The 13267-nt window shown below is 34.2% G+C and overlaps 1 protein-coding gene across 1 annotated transcript in view; it reads left to right on the top strand.

The window, feature by feature from the left end:
• Positions 1 to 12391: 12391 nt before the first annotated feature.
• Positions 12392 to 13267, top strand: part of LOC117414774 (semaphorin-3D-like) — a 49739-nt gene continuing 48863 nt past the window's right edge. The window contains exon 1 of the mRNA XM_034024570.3: positions 12392 to 12762. The gene's annotated coding sequence lies outside the window, so the exon portion shown is untranslated. The remainder of the gene's footprint in view (positions 12763 to 13267) is intronic.

Below are 13267 nucleotides of genomic sequence, written 5' to 3'. Positions count from 1 at the left end.
TAGAGAAATATTTTTGTGGGTTTTTTTTAATTATGTTTTTTGAGATCAGGTGTCTGATGTAATAGTACTGTACTAGAAGCAGTGGCGCCCACAGAAATTGTATCTGTCCCCAATACTTACTCAAGGGTAGTGTGTGTGTGTGTGAGAGGGATAACTGTTTTATAATAACCCATATACACTACACTTTCATGTACAGACTAAAGAGATCTAGTACCTCTTTCACACACAAATGCCACTACTGAGCTGTCTCTAGAGGCGTTTAAAAAAATCTTTAAAATACCCATTCACACAGCATGAAATTGCACAATATGTGCTGGTATAATACCATCATAACAGCCAAAGGGATCATGTGAGTACAACTTATAAATCTGTCAGTCAACAGATCGTTTTCATGGCAACGGAAACCAAACAAAAAAAATCACAAAACATAATGGCGTTGTTTGCTTTTAATTTTCAGTTATATTATACCATGTAACAACCTATCAAGTGTCAAATTGCAGGAGCTTCAGGCACAATGTAGGTTGAGTAGTTTACTGCGAAGAAGGCAATACAATATATTTAAAAGAAAGAGAGTCCAGCTCTTCAGGCAAATGCAGAGTCCCTACTATTTGTGAATTCACCTTCTCGTCAGCCTGTAAAGTAAACAATTCATTAACCTTTTCCGGACTCCAATTACTACCTCGTTCTTAATCAGCCATTGTATTTGACAAAAATGAAAGTGTGTAAGACCTATGACAAAAAGACCCAACACCTCCGGTATACAGTGGGATGTTGACTTTCAATACACATCCACTATAGCACTTCAGTACCAGCATAGCATTTCACACAGACAGTTAAGACGGTTCAGTGCCATCTCTGAACCACCTCGCGAGGTGGTTCAGAGATGGCATAAAATGTGACGGCTCTGTAACGGTATAAGCAATTCACACAGACCAAAATGCTGTATCAGTGCCAGTTCTGAGCCGTCATAACTCACCTGTGTGAAAGGGGTATAAGATTACATTGGGTTTACAATTAGTAAGGGCAGTAATATTTGAAATGGTTCATAAACTAAAAGCTGTGTCTTTTTAAATTGTGTAACTCAAATGTAAACAAAATAGATTTACCAGTTCTTTCAACTTGATGTATTGGAAAAGTCTGGATATGATTAGCTTCTAACAGTATTGATTGGGCAAGCACTTACCTTCAACTGATCTGACCAACTGATGTTGATTAATGTAAGGCTGAGAACTTTTTGGCATACTAGATTAACTAATAATATAATTGCCTAATTCATTCATACCCCTCCCAATGAAAAGGTATTTTTCTAAGTGGAATACAGATCTTAAGTGTTCCCTAGATGAAATGCACTGGCAGACTATTAGGAGAAATGTCTGCCTTTATACTCCTGATGAATTCAGTTTAAAATGATTCCCTGATTTTACTGGATAGCTGCCACACTCACCACATTAACTCTTATCAGGATGTTGCAAATGGAAGAATGAACTTGGAGTCATGTCACACATGTAGGGACGTCTACATTGTTTTTGCTCTTTACCATACGGCTGAACAACCTTGCAAAGATTTAGAAGAAACATAGATAGATTCCTGCAGCAAATAATTAACCTCATCTGGTTTTTAACGTGACAAGTCTCAAATACTGTAATGCAGAATCACCTTGAACCAGGTTTACCACTATAGCATCCCAACTATATTGTAACCATTATATTATTCTTCTATCTGGGTAAACAAAAAAGCACCAAAGTATAATAAAGTGGAAACAGCGGAAGTGCCAATAACAAATACAGAAGTTATTGTGTTCTAATATTGTTGGAATTATAGACAGTGTGTTGAAAATGGTAGTAATGTCATGACATCAATAAAAGTATTGGAATTGTTACTATTATCATAGCTGTTGTAACATGGCAGAGGCAGGGGTCAGAATCTGTAACAGCAGTGCATCATACAACCCTGTCCATTCCACTTTACACATAATCCAAGAAGATGAAGTAAGTGTGAAGTGTTCTATAGAATGTTTATGAGTTCCAGTGGTGAGTTTCAGAGTGTCAACAGGGACACTGACTTTGACCCAGAAACAGATTAAAAGTGGCAGATGTATCAGTGTTCCACAAAGGAATGAAAACATTTTGTTTTAAATGTAAGAAAAATGTAAGTAGGCAGATGACTGTGATGCATTTCATAACATAAATATGGAAAGCTGAGAGGAATGTTTCAGAATCCGGTAGCACTGGCATGAATTAGATATTTAAAACCATCCCCAGAGCCACATATTATTATTTTAGCTTTTGAGCTGTCTGTTCTTCATACAATAGTATATTTGACTGCTTGATAGATGTCATTTGTACCACTGGATGTGGAAACTGTGAGGGATGTACCTAAACAGAAAATCAATATTTTTGCATCCTGAGCATGGCAGTGGGGTGACTGAACATTAGTGACCCAGTGCTCTCAATCTGGAGCTTGCAGGAAGTCAGAAGGGGTATCACATTTTACAGTTTATGGTCATTTAAATGGCAAGTTTGAAATATAAGAATATTGAATTTTAGAAATGGAAAAAATACAAGAACATTCTTAAGAGGATTTAAAAGGTTAGAAGTACAGGGTGATTAGAAAGTAAGTTTAGCACATCAATGATCTGGAAAAGCACCTGTATAAAAATAATGGAATTAAGAGTGTGTGTCATGTATATCTATTTAAATTTACTTAAAAAAAAAAAAGTAAATAATGGTAACACAACACCATGTAATTTATTTAGATTAGTTAAGAATGATTCAGATTGTACTGTATGTTAAAATCAACAGGCATACAGAGTGTGTAATGCAGCAGTGTGGAGTAGTCGTTAGGGCTCTGGGCGCTTGACTGGAGGGTTGTGGGTTCAATCCCAGGTGGGGGACACTGCTGCTGTACCCTTGAGCAAGGTACTTTACCTAGATTGCTCCACTAAAAACCCAACTGTATGTAAAAATAATGTGATATCTTGTAACAATTGTAAGTCGACCTGGATAAGGGCGTCTGCTAAGAAATAAATAAATAAACAAATAAATAAATAGATAAATAGATTAATAATAATAATAATAATAATAATAATAATAATAATAATAATAATAATAATAATAATAATAATAGTATAGTGTATATAGCAACTTGCTGTAAAAGAGGAGTAATGGAGAATAAAATCTGTTGAATTGAAAGGGAAATGGCAAATACAGCTGAAAAAGAATAGGGGTGTCAGTCACAGAAATGTAAGAACCAAAGATGTTCAGCACAAGAAAAGTGGAGGGATAACGTTGGCATAATGTTGGCTGCTAACAAGCCTTTTAAGCCTTGGTTCCCATTCCTTAAGTCTTCAAGGTATTGTCTCTTCAAAAAGTGTTGAAAAAATTAACTCAATCCTTGAGGAATTTCTGAAGCCATTAGTGGATATACAGTGTCTGCAAATTGTTAAACGGCAAAGAGAGACCGCTGTGAGAAATGAGGTGCACTGAACGGGTTGTACTTAAAGGGGATGAAAACATGCTTGAAAGGGCAAGCAATCTGTTCACAGACAATTACAATAAAAGTATCTGGATCTGTGAGGGAGCTAAAACAGCTGCTTGTGGCTCTTAGTGGAAACACTTTTTCCAAGGGGGTAATTAATTACCAGCAGACATTTTGAAAAATAATGTTTTATTTGACAAGATAGTAAACATGAAGTATATATTTAGTGTTAGTAATTTTATTTATATATATATATATATATATATATATATATATATATATATATATATATATATATATATATATATATATATATTTATTACCTGCAGAAACAATTAATAATTTAATGTGCCAATGTATTAAATGTTTCTCCATACACCATAAGGGCCTTTCATAAACATTCTCTACAAAATAATAGCGAACACACACTCCCTGTTCACGTGGAGCAGAATCCCCCCTGAGAAAGTGTATGCACAAATCACCTATAAACTATTGCAACATTGTTTTTACAGCCTATGTTTTAAACATGAAAATCATACCATTGTGCAGGTCTGACTAATAACATAATCAAATTGATTATTTTGTCTCTAGAGAACATAGTTCAAGGAAAGTACTGTTATGCTTTTTAGACTTGTCGGCTGGAAAAATTACTTTCGATTCAACCAACAAAGTTCTTGAGAGATTCACGAGTTACACAATTATAGCTATTGTTTATTAAAGGCAAAACAGCCTGAGCATTTTTCTGACTTTGTACAGTATATTCATAATACCTATTGCTGTTTCATGACATTATAATTAGGGGATACCCTATTACAACCTATGTATATGGCAGGTGACAGAAACAGCAATTTAATAAAATCAAGAGGATGATTGTTTAGAATGCAAACCCCCCCCCCCCCCCAAAAAAAACCCATTAATTACAATAATGTTAATTGCAACTGTTATGTACAAATTTAAATGACTTCCTTTCTCTCTTGCTGGACCCATTGTTCAAAAAGCTTCTGCATGAATATTTGTATATGGTTGTATTGCTTTTTAACATGCTGTCTGGATGAATATGAAAAACTGATGCTGCTCTCTTGCCAGAAGACCATTGTAAACATGATGTTCATACTAATCCTGGATGAATAAATTAATTCATTGAAAATTGAGAAAATACGTTCTTAGTAAGAATCTGCATAGTACTTAAATGACAAACGTATGTAGAACTGATGTTTAAAGGAACAATAACTATACATTTGGTAGTTGAATATGTTAAAACTGACATATTTTCTCATCTGTTAAACATTTTCTAATGTTCTACTGCTGCTGGTCTGTGTTTACATTGGTGCAATAAAGTTCTGAAGTCTGCGTACTTTACCAATTAAAAGATATAGATCACTGTTTAGTTGAACAGCCTTTAGCAAATAAACTGTAATTTAAGCCACTGTTTTCAGGCCTCTCTGTTCCTCTGTACATTTTCATGTGTACGTTAAACATCACACTGATTTGATTCCTAAAGCTCAACAGTTAACAGAAAGCTTTCTGAAAGTTATCTTGATCTCCCATTGGAGATTGTGTCTAGCCTTCTGTGCAGAACTTTGGTGTTTTAAGTATATTAACATACTTTTAAAGGTGATGCAAGTTTATTCACCATAGAACAATGTTATATGTATGTTATATAGCATAACGCAAAAGCAAAAGAACATGCACAACCGGCAGTTAGCTGGGGATGCACGTACAGCAAAATGTTATTGCACACTCCATATCGCTTTCCTGTAATTATTTTATTTGTCAAACATTAAAAAAATAGCATAGGGTATAAAATAAACTATACCGTAACATACCATATCAAAAGGCAGAAAAGAAGTGTTGTAAGACTAAGGATACAAATGCCATCTCATTGTTATTAACTATACTATATTTAGCTCTATTATTAAAACTGAATGTTAATGTTATAAAATGTAACAATGCAGAATGCTCACTGCCAGGTTTGCTTGTGCATGTGTGTTGTTCCTTTTCTAGATTACATGCCCAATCTTCACTGTTTATCCTTCGGATTACTTGGGGAATTGTTCCCTCAGACTGCATGTTTTGTTTTAGGCAAGTTGTTTACTGTTTAAATCTCCAATTTAGTGCATTTTAAAAGTGGACTGCAATCAGTTGCTCATTTGAAAAGCAAATACACAAACACTAATGAGAATGGTGCCACATATATCACCAAACTCCTGATCCCCTGGAACGGAACTGTTGCATGGAGTCACTAACGTGTCAAGTTTGCTGTTGTTCAAGTGTAGAATGCCACCATGTTTGAACCCTTTAGTTTATTTTCTGTGTTAAGATACAAAAGGAAAAAAATACAGCTTTTGAAATTCTAGAACAAATACTTTTTAAATATTAGGTGATGCATGATTTATGACACATAAATATGTTTAAACGTTTTTGCGATAGAACACATTAAATTTAGACACTGTCATCACTGTTCTTTTTATCGTATTATTTATTTTTCCAGTACCAGTGAGTACATCATTCATATGCATGATCACATCCAAGGAGGGCAGAACCATTTCTGAAAGGCGGTATTACTTTAGACCATTTCACATGTTAAATGTGTTTTTTTTTAAGTTTTAGCTCATGAGGGTACACTATTGAACCTATTTATACCTATAGATATGGATTCTGTAAGTGCACAACTATTAAATGTATATTATTTTTAATAGCATATTTCAAAATATAGTAGTCTAAGCTGTATCATTTTCTCAATGCTATATTACAAGATGCAGAAGACCTAAATCAGTAATTTGAAAACATACAAACTCTACGTTTATTGGTTCTGGAGCCAGGATATGTTTCTTCTTCATTGAAAAGGACTTCATGTTATGGTTGTTCTCAAGTTAATCACTGAACTTATAATTTCTCCAGACAGCAAAGTTGATATTTATGAAAACAAAGAGAGTGCTATTTATTTTTTAAGTTCTGTAGTTATTAGCAGTACATGTACTCTTAAATGATTGGCTAAAATGAAAAAAAATCAAATACATCAAATATTTATGTGATGTAATAACATCACTTGACTTGTCTGCTTATTCTGTTTGGACTATACTGTAGGTAGTGTTGATATTTTGTATCATAATCCTGTGATCAATAGAGTTAAACTGTCGATTGCAAAAATGAAATGCATATTTTTGAAAGTCCAGTGGCTGCATTAACTGCATTGAAGATTACTGCTGCACTGTAACTGAATAACTTTACACATTTTAGGCTATGCATCCTTGTACAGACTTGCTACAGGCTATGCATGCCTTTAATACTACAGGCTATGCATGCCTTTTGTACCAGTAGAGCTACAGCTTGCAACATGGGGTAATCCCTTGACACAATACATTCTTACAGGCTTTAAGTTTGTGCTTAAAGTTACTGACCCATTCTTTGAAAATGGTATGTTTGCTACACTGATATTATATGTCATAGTAAGTCATCCTGATGGGGTCTATCCTAAAACACTGATGTTTGATTATCAAAAAAGTCTTCCAGATATTGATGACTTATCCAGTGTTACAGATCTTCCATTTTCATTGCATGGCCATTCTCTCGGTTGACTAGTATTGCTAGCTAATCAGTGCACCAGTTGGAAATCAATGAACTGTGCATTTCAAGAGGGCAGTCTCCGGCTCAACCCGCATTTCACACATTCGCTGGATGTGACAGGGAGTGAAGGAAAAACATTTGGGACACATGGAAGGCCTTTGATGAAATGGCTGTCTTTATAGGAAGCAAAAAAAATAATACATTGATGGTTGAGGACAGTCAGTTATAATTTAAATACTGAAATGAGGAACAGAAAAATACTACTAATAGAAAAAAAGGAAACTCAGGAAGTCGGCGCTTCATGACCCAATTCAGCAATCTTGTGAGTGAATGACACACCTCCCACAATGAAATACTATTCAATAAAAAGAAGCTTTTGCAGATCAAATATGCTTACTGCACAGAACTCCAATTAACCAACACCGGAGCGAACAGTGGGAGCTGCTGCCTTCATTCTGGTTTGAAATGCCAGGTACTTTATGTTATTATTATTTATTTCTTAGCAGACGCCCTTATCCAGGACGACTTACAATTGTTACAAGATATCACATTATTTTTTACATACAATTACCCATTTATACAGTTGGGTTTTTACTGGAGCAATCTAGGTAAAGTACCTTGCTCAAAAGTACAGCAGCAGTGTCCCCCACCTGGGATTGAACCCACGACCCTCCGGTCAAGAGTCCAGAGCCCTAACCACTACTCCACACTGCTGTATTTAGTGACTTAGTTTTAGCAGGTAGGTTGCATTATCTACCAATAAGATAATCTGTCATTCTGGGGGACTGACCACAGTGATTAGCTAATGATGTTCAGAAAATACCAAAGATAAACAAATATTCAATTAAATAAAGCATTTTTTGGTACATTATTTAAAGAAAGATTAATTTGAGAAACACACTTACCATGCACGTATGTGCTTTAACAAGAAACTTGTACATTTTGTATTTGTCTAAACCCATGTAGTCACAGAGGGTATTTTTAATTCATGTTTGTAAAGTGGTTTCTTGATGCAAGCTTTGTTGCTATATTTACACCCAATGGTTTGGGACCTACACAGATGTTTCCCTGCACAGTACTACTAAACTACAGGCCACAAAAGCCTTAATGACACATCTTCTTTGAGGATTTTATTTTAGGGAAATACATGGACATCATAATGAATACCTGAAAAGTTTTATGTAACTAAACACACACTTCATTACATGTAAATATAATTAAAGAAGTAACCCAGCTGCGGTGGATGCTTTGTGTTTTAAATGAACATTTCAAGAGCTTTTATAGACTTGGTGGTTGTTTGGGATTACCACTAAAGATCTATAGATAACCACTGAGAATGTTCCAAAAATGTGTGGCTTTGCTGGCGTTGTTTAGAAATGTATTTATATTCTGTATAATTTTACTTTTCAATAGTAACGGCCACATGCTGTGCATTACTTACTTAAAATTTAGTTGAGACGTTTTAGAATAAAACAAAAACAGATACAGTTGATACATAAGTACATACAGTGGAATTTTTACATATTGTGGTTTTCAGTCAATGACCAAGAACCGTGATGTTTCAACCCAGTGTTAAAACATGTAATCACAATAATCCTAATCAATATTTATTAAATGTTTCATTGGCAAATATAGTAACCACTTGTAAACTGAAATGAACAGTTCCGCTGTAGTGGTGATAGTGACTTTGCTAAAGTTCTAATCAATGGAAACAAATACAAGTCAAACAAAATGTAATTTGAACTATTTTACATATTTTCTCAAATCATCCAAATCCCCCCAAAAAATTTAATTAATGTTTTTTTGTGAAATATTGTCAATGAGTAGCTTCAAGCTGTGGTTGCCACATCCCAATACTACCAGCATAATCAGTGTTGGAAGTCAAATGTTTTTATGTTGACACATATGGTTTCAATGATGTTCCATTGAAGAATACATTTAATTGTTATGTGAGAGACAGGATGGCATCCAAACTTGGCCACATACAGTAACTTTGATTGATGTTGATTTTAAATAAATTAGTTGTATCACTGAATTAATTGTTTGTATCCATTGAAACAAACCTTCTATGGGTGGACATTGTCAGGAAAAGGTTTACATGTATGGTATGCAGTATTATTATTCTTTAAATCAGTCGGAAAAGAAGAACACTAGGGTGATTAAAACGTTATGAATTGTTGAAGGCACATAGATAAGAAGACATGTATTACGTCTATGACTGAAGAAAATTTTACACTACATTGCAAAAAAGTAACTTTAATATGTTTAGCCATTTGGGATATATTGTATGTATTCGCTATGAGAATATTTATTTGATCTCCACAAATTATATTACAGATACCAGAATTCCAGGCCAAGTATTATTATTATTATTTATTTCTTAGCAGACACTCTTGTCCAGGATGACTTACAATTGTTACAAGATATCACATTATTTTTACATACAATTACCCAATACAGTTGGGTTTTTACTGGAGCAGTCTAGGTAAAGTACCTTGCTCAAGGGTACAGCAGCAGTGTGTCCTACCTGGGATTGAACCCACGATCCTCCAGGCAAGAGTCCAGAGCCCTAACCACTACTCCACACTGCTGCCCTGTATATAATGTGTTTTAATGAAGATCATGCACAATAGCGTTCTTACTGTATAGTGTGAAAGTAGGAACTTTTTCATGGTACTGGTAGTGGTTTACCCCAATCACTTAAAGCTGGGTTTTATTACCGCGTTCCATCTGTCGTGAAGTTTGTTTCCTTTTTTGTAACTGCAGCGCCCTTTTGTGGATCGATGGGTCCCATCGCCCAGCTGTCGAAGGTTTCACACTTATCGGAGGGTGGTTCCTTTCTTTACAAAAGCCAAGAACGGCTGAGGGTGGTGACGTCAGGCCAGAAGCAGGAACTACACACAGACAAGGCACTCGGGTCCAAAGCGCATTGTGGTGCTATTTTTATTGACAAACAAAGTCTCGAAACACAAAAACAAACCAATACCTAGGTCAGGCTGGGCAGTCGCCTTCACTGATCCTATATACTCTAATTTATCTTTTTACTTTTGTTTTATTCTCTCTCGCTCCCCATCCATGCTGCCAAACTATAACAAACATGGCTTTATCGTCGTCACATTTAATAACAAAACATTGTATTTTAAATAAACAAAATACATTCAAATCATACAATACATTAAATCACCGGTTTAAATAACCAAAACTATACATTTCTCTTTTAAGAAACCCACAAACCATTCTTTATGTGCAGGACTTTTCCTTCGCCCTGCCACACCCCTGTATTCACTGTATCTCATTTTTCTATGTTTGTGCTTATTGTTGAAAATATCCTCCTTAGACTAAGACGTTATACCTCTACACCTTGACTTCCCTCCTTACAACACCTATGAAAATGTTGCACTAAGAACCACTGCCTTTTTTGTTATTGCTAGGTTGACAGATAACAGCAAGCAGTTTCTTTAGAAGTCTGATGAGATTACTAACAAAAGTACAAATGGTCTTGAGAGTAAGGGAGTCCTGCCTTGTTACCACACCATTTGCTTATTAAAAAAACAAGCTAATTCTTGTGTTTCTTAATTTATGGGTTGATTATTGTGGAAATATGAGAAAACTGTACCATGAAGACCCCTGTCTGAATAATATAGACTACATCTAGACTGAAATAAAAACTTTTTTGTTTTTCCATGAGAATTATATTGTTGCTTCTTTGGTATTTTTTCTCTGTTAGCTTTACAGGTCTTATAAAACCTTCATCACCACATCTGGGTTCATTTAAGCAATAAAATGTTTTAAAAACATATCAGAATAAATTAAAATTAATAAAACAGAGGCTATATCTATAAAATAAGCTTTAGCAAAACATGTAGGACTTGGGAAGAAATTAGAGTCTTGTAAATATTGAACTAGCCATCATCCACAGGAATGTCCTGGTGTGATAGCATAATTACATTCATTGTCATGGATCTTTAAATATCCCATGTCTTCCCAAGAGTACACTAGGAGAAAAATGTACTCCAATTATTTCAATGCTGGGCCTTGAAGCTAGAAACTGCACAATGTCTAGGATACCTGGTTTTAACTTTCACCCCTTGGAATACCATTGGCATTTTATCTCAAACATAGCTACTGAATTGTATGAAGAAAGATCACTGTGATTCAATTCCTCAAAACTCTTTTTGACATGCATGTATGTTTACCGAGGTTATTTTTGACATGCATGTATGTTTACCGAGGTTATTTTTGACATGCATGTATGTTTACCAAGGTTATTTTTGACATGCATGTATGTTTACCGAGGTTATTTTCACCGACCTTCTCTTTTGATAACTAATATTTTCTCATTTAACTCATAAGTAAAACCAAAAAGATGAAACTGAATGCACAGTCTTCAATAAATACAGGTACATATTGTTAATCGTTACACAAAGCAATCTATTTTTAACTAATAAAACACCATAACTTACCTGTCATTGCATTTGGTTTTTTTGATGTACTATAATCTCAGAACAGAATGGCAGTTATAATTACTAAAGTCAATGGAAGGTAGAATATGGCTTTTACAAACCTAGAAAGGGCAAATTTGATTCTAGCATTTTGCTTTTTTTATTTCTACTGTACATTAATTATATTATTTTTGGATTATTCAGCTAATTGGTAATGACATTTCTATAAGAACGTTGGTTAAGGAGAAACATTAGTTTCTTTGACATTCAACCATGTTAATATCACAGACTGTCATTAAATAGTAATCTTTGTGTTATAAAATGTACCTACTAGAGAGCAGCCATTGCTACAAACCACTGTGGGATTTGTAGAAAATAATAACGCTTTCAATTTCAAAAAGAATACAAATATTGACAGTGAGAATAAATAACAAGTTAGGCTTTTAAAATGTTTGCATAATAAGAATAAAGCCTTTTTAAAAAGTAATACATAGTATAACAATATTTTCATCTCAGTGTGATAATAATAATAATAATAATAATAATAATAATAATAATAATAATAATAAAGTAGTAGTATGATTGTGTAAAAGCAGGACATTTGCCTTGCATACAGTATTTGCTCAACAATCAATAAACATTATATTTGTATTTTCCAACAACATCAAAGTTCATTAAACTTTTTTCAAAATTGAAATGCTATTGTGGGCATTATTATAAAGTTTCAGCTATTGTGATTTGGGGTTTTTAGTTTAAAAGTGCATTGAACATTTATTTTTCTGGATCTGGCAACGGATGGGACACTTTGCCAAGAGTCCTGTTTCCTTGGACTGGCTCTTCTCTGTCTAACCACTCCCAGCCTGCAGAACATTAAGCACTAATTGTAGGTTCCTGGAGATTCCCAGGGCTGGCTGCAGTTTGTTGACAGAAACCAATGGGTGAGAGATATACAGTAGTTCTGTTCACAAGTTTTGTGTGGTATAGAAACGGTTCTTTTAAAAAAAAAATACTAGGATAAGTATGTACTATAGAAGTATATACATTGCTTAATCGTGCTTAAAAAAAATAGACACATTTTAAAGTTATCGTTCAATAAATTAAGTGGTGGTGAAAATATAGTGCAACTTTTTTTTTCTCAAAAATGTGGAGCGCCCTCTATTAAACCTGTCGGGAAGTAGTGCAAGTGACTGCTTAAGGCTTCAGATCTCTTATCTACGAAGTTTCTTATCGCGTGGCAGGACTCACCTTTATTGACGGAAGATAACATCTCTAACAGGTATTGTGTTTACTTTTTAAAATGTTTTTACACGTGTATTTGCTATTTGTGATGTATCACTTCTCAGAAAGATTTACTTTGTAAATTAACGAGTGGTTTACACATTTGAATTCAGCTTTATTATTTACCTCCTGAATGCACTTACAGTATTCAAACACTTACGAGTAAGATAATATCATAAAGTAAATATCACGTCTTCATTTTATGTCCTTAGTTTGGTACATCAAAATATATTTTCTGTATGTTATTCATCTAGACGCCTTTGTATTTATTTATTTATTTATTTATTTATGATATGGGCAAGCTGAACTTGAAGTCTGATGTCCGTCTACACGTCTTGTACGAGTCATTTTGCCCAGCATCGCGTTTAAATATTAAAATAGTTTTATTTTGTTTCTTTTTTTGTTTGTTTCTAGTAGTTGTTTTGCAATATGTATTTTACAAGCTCTGTAATACACACATAATAATTACCCGTATCAAAAAGGTAAATTATATAATACCATTA

This window comes from Acipenser ruthenus, chromosome 7, assembly GCF_902713425.1.
Source record: "Acipenser ruthenus chromosome 7, fAciRut3.2 maternal haplotype, whole genome shotgun sequence".
In the NCBI taxonomy this organism is placed as follows: domain Eukaryota; kingdom Metazoa; phylum Chordata; class Actinopteri; order Acipenseriformes; family Acipenseridae; genus Acipenser; species Acipenser ruthenus.
This window is presented reverse-complemented; position numbering and strand designations above follow the sequence as displayed.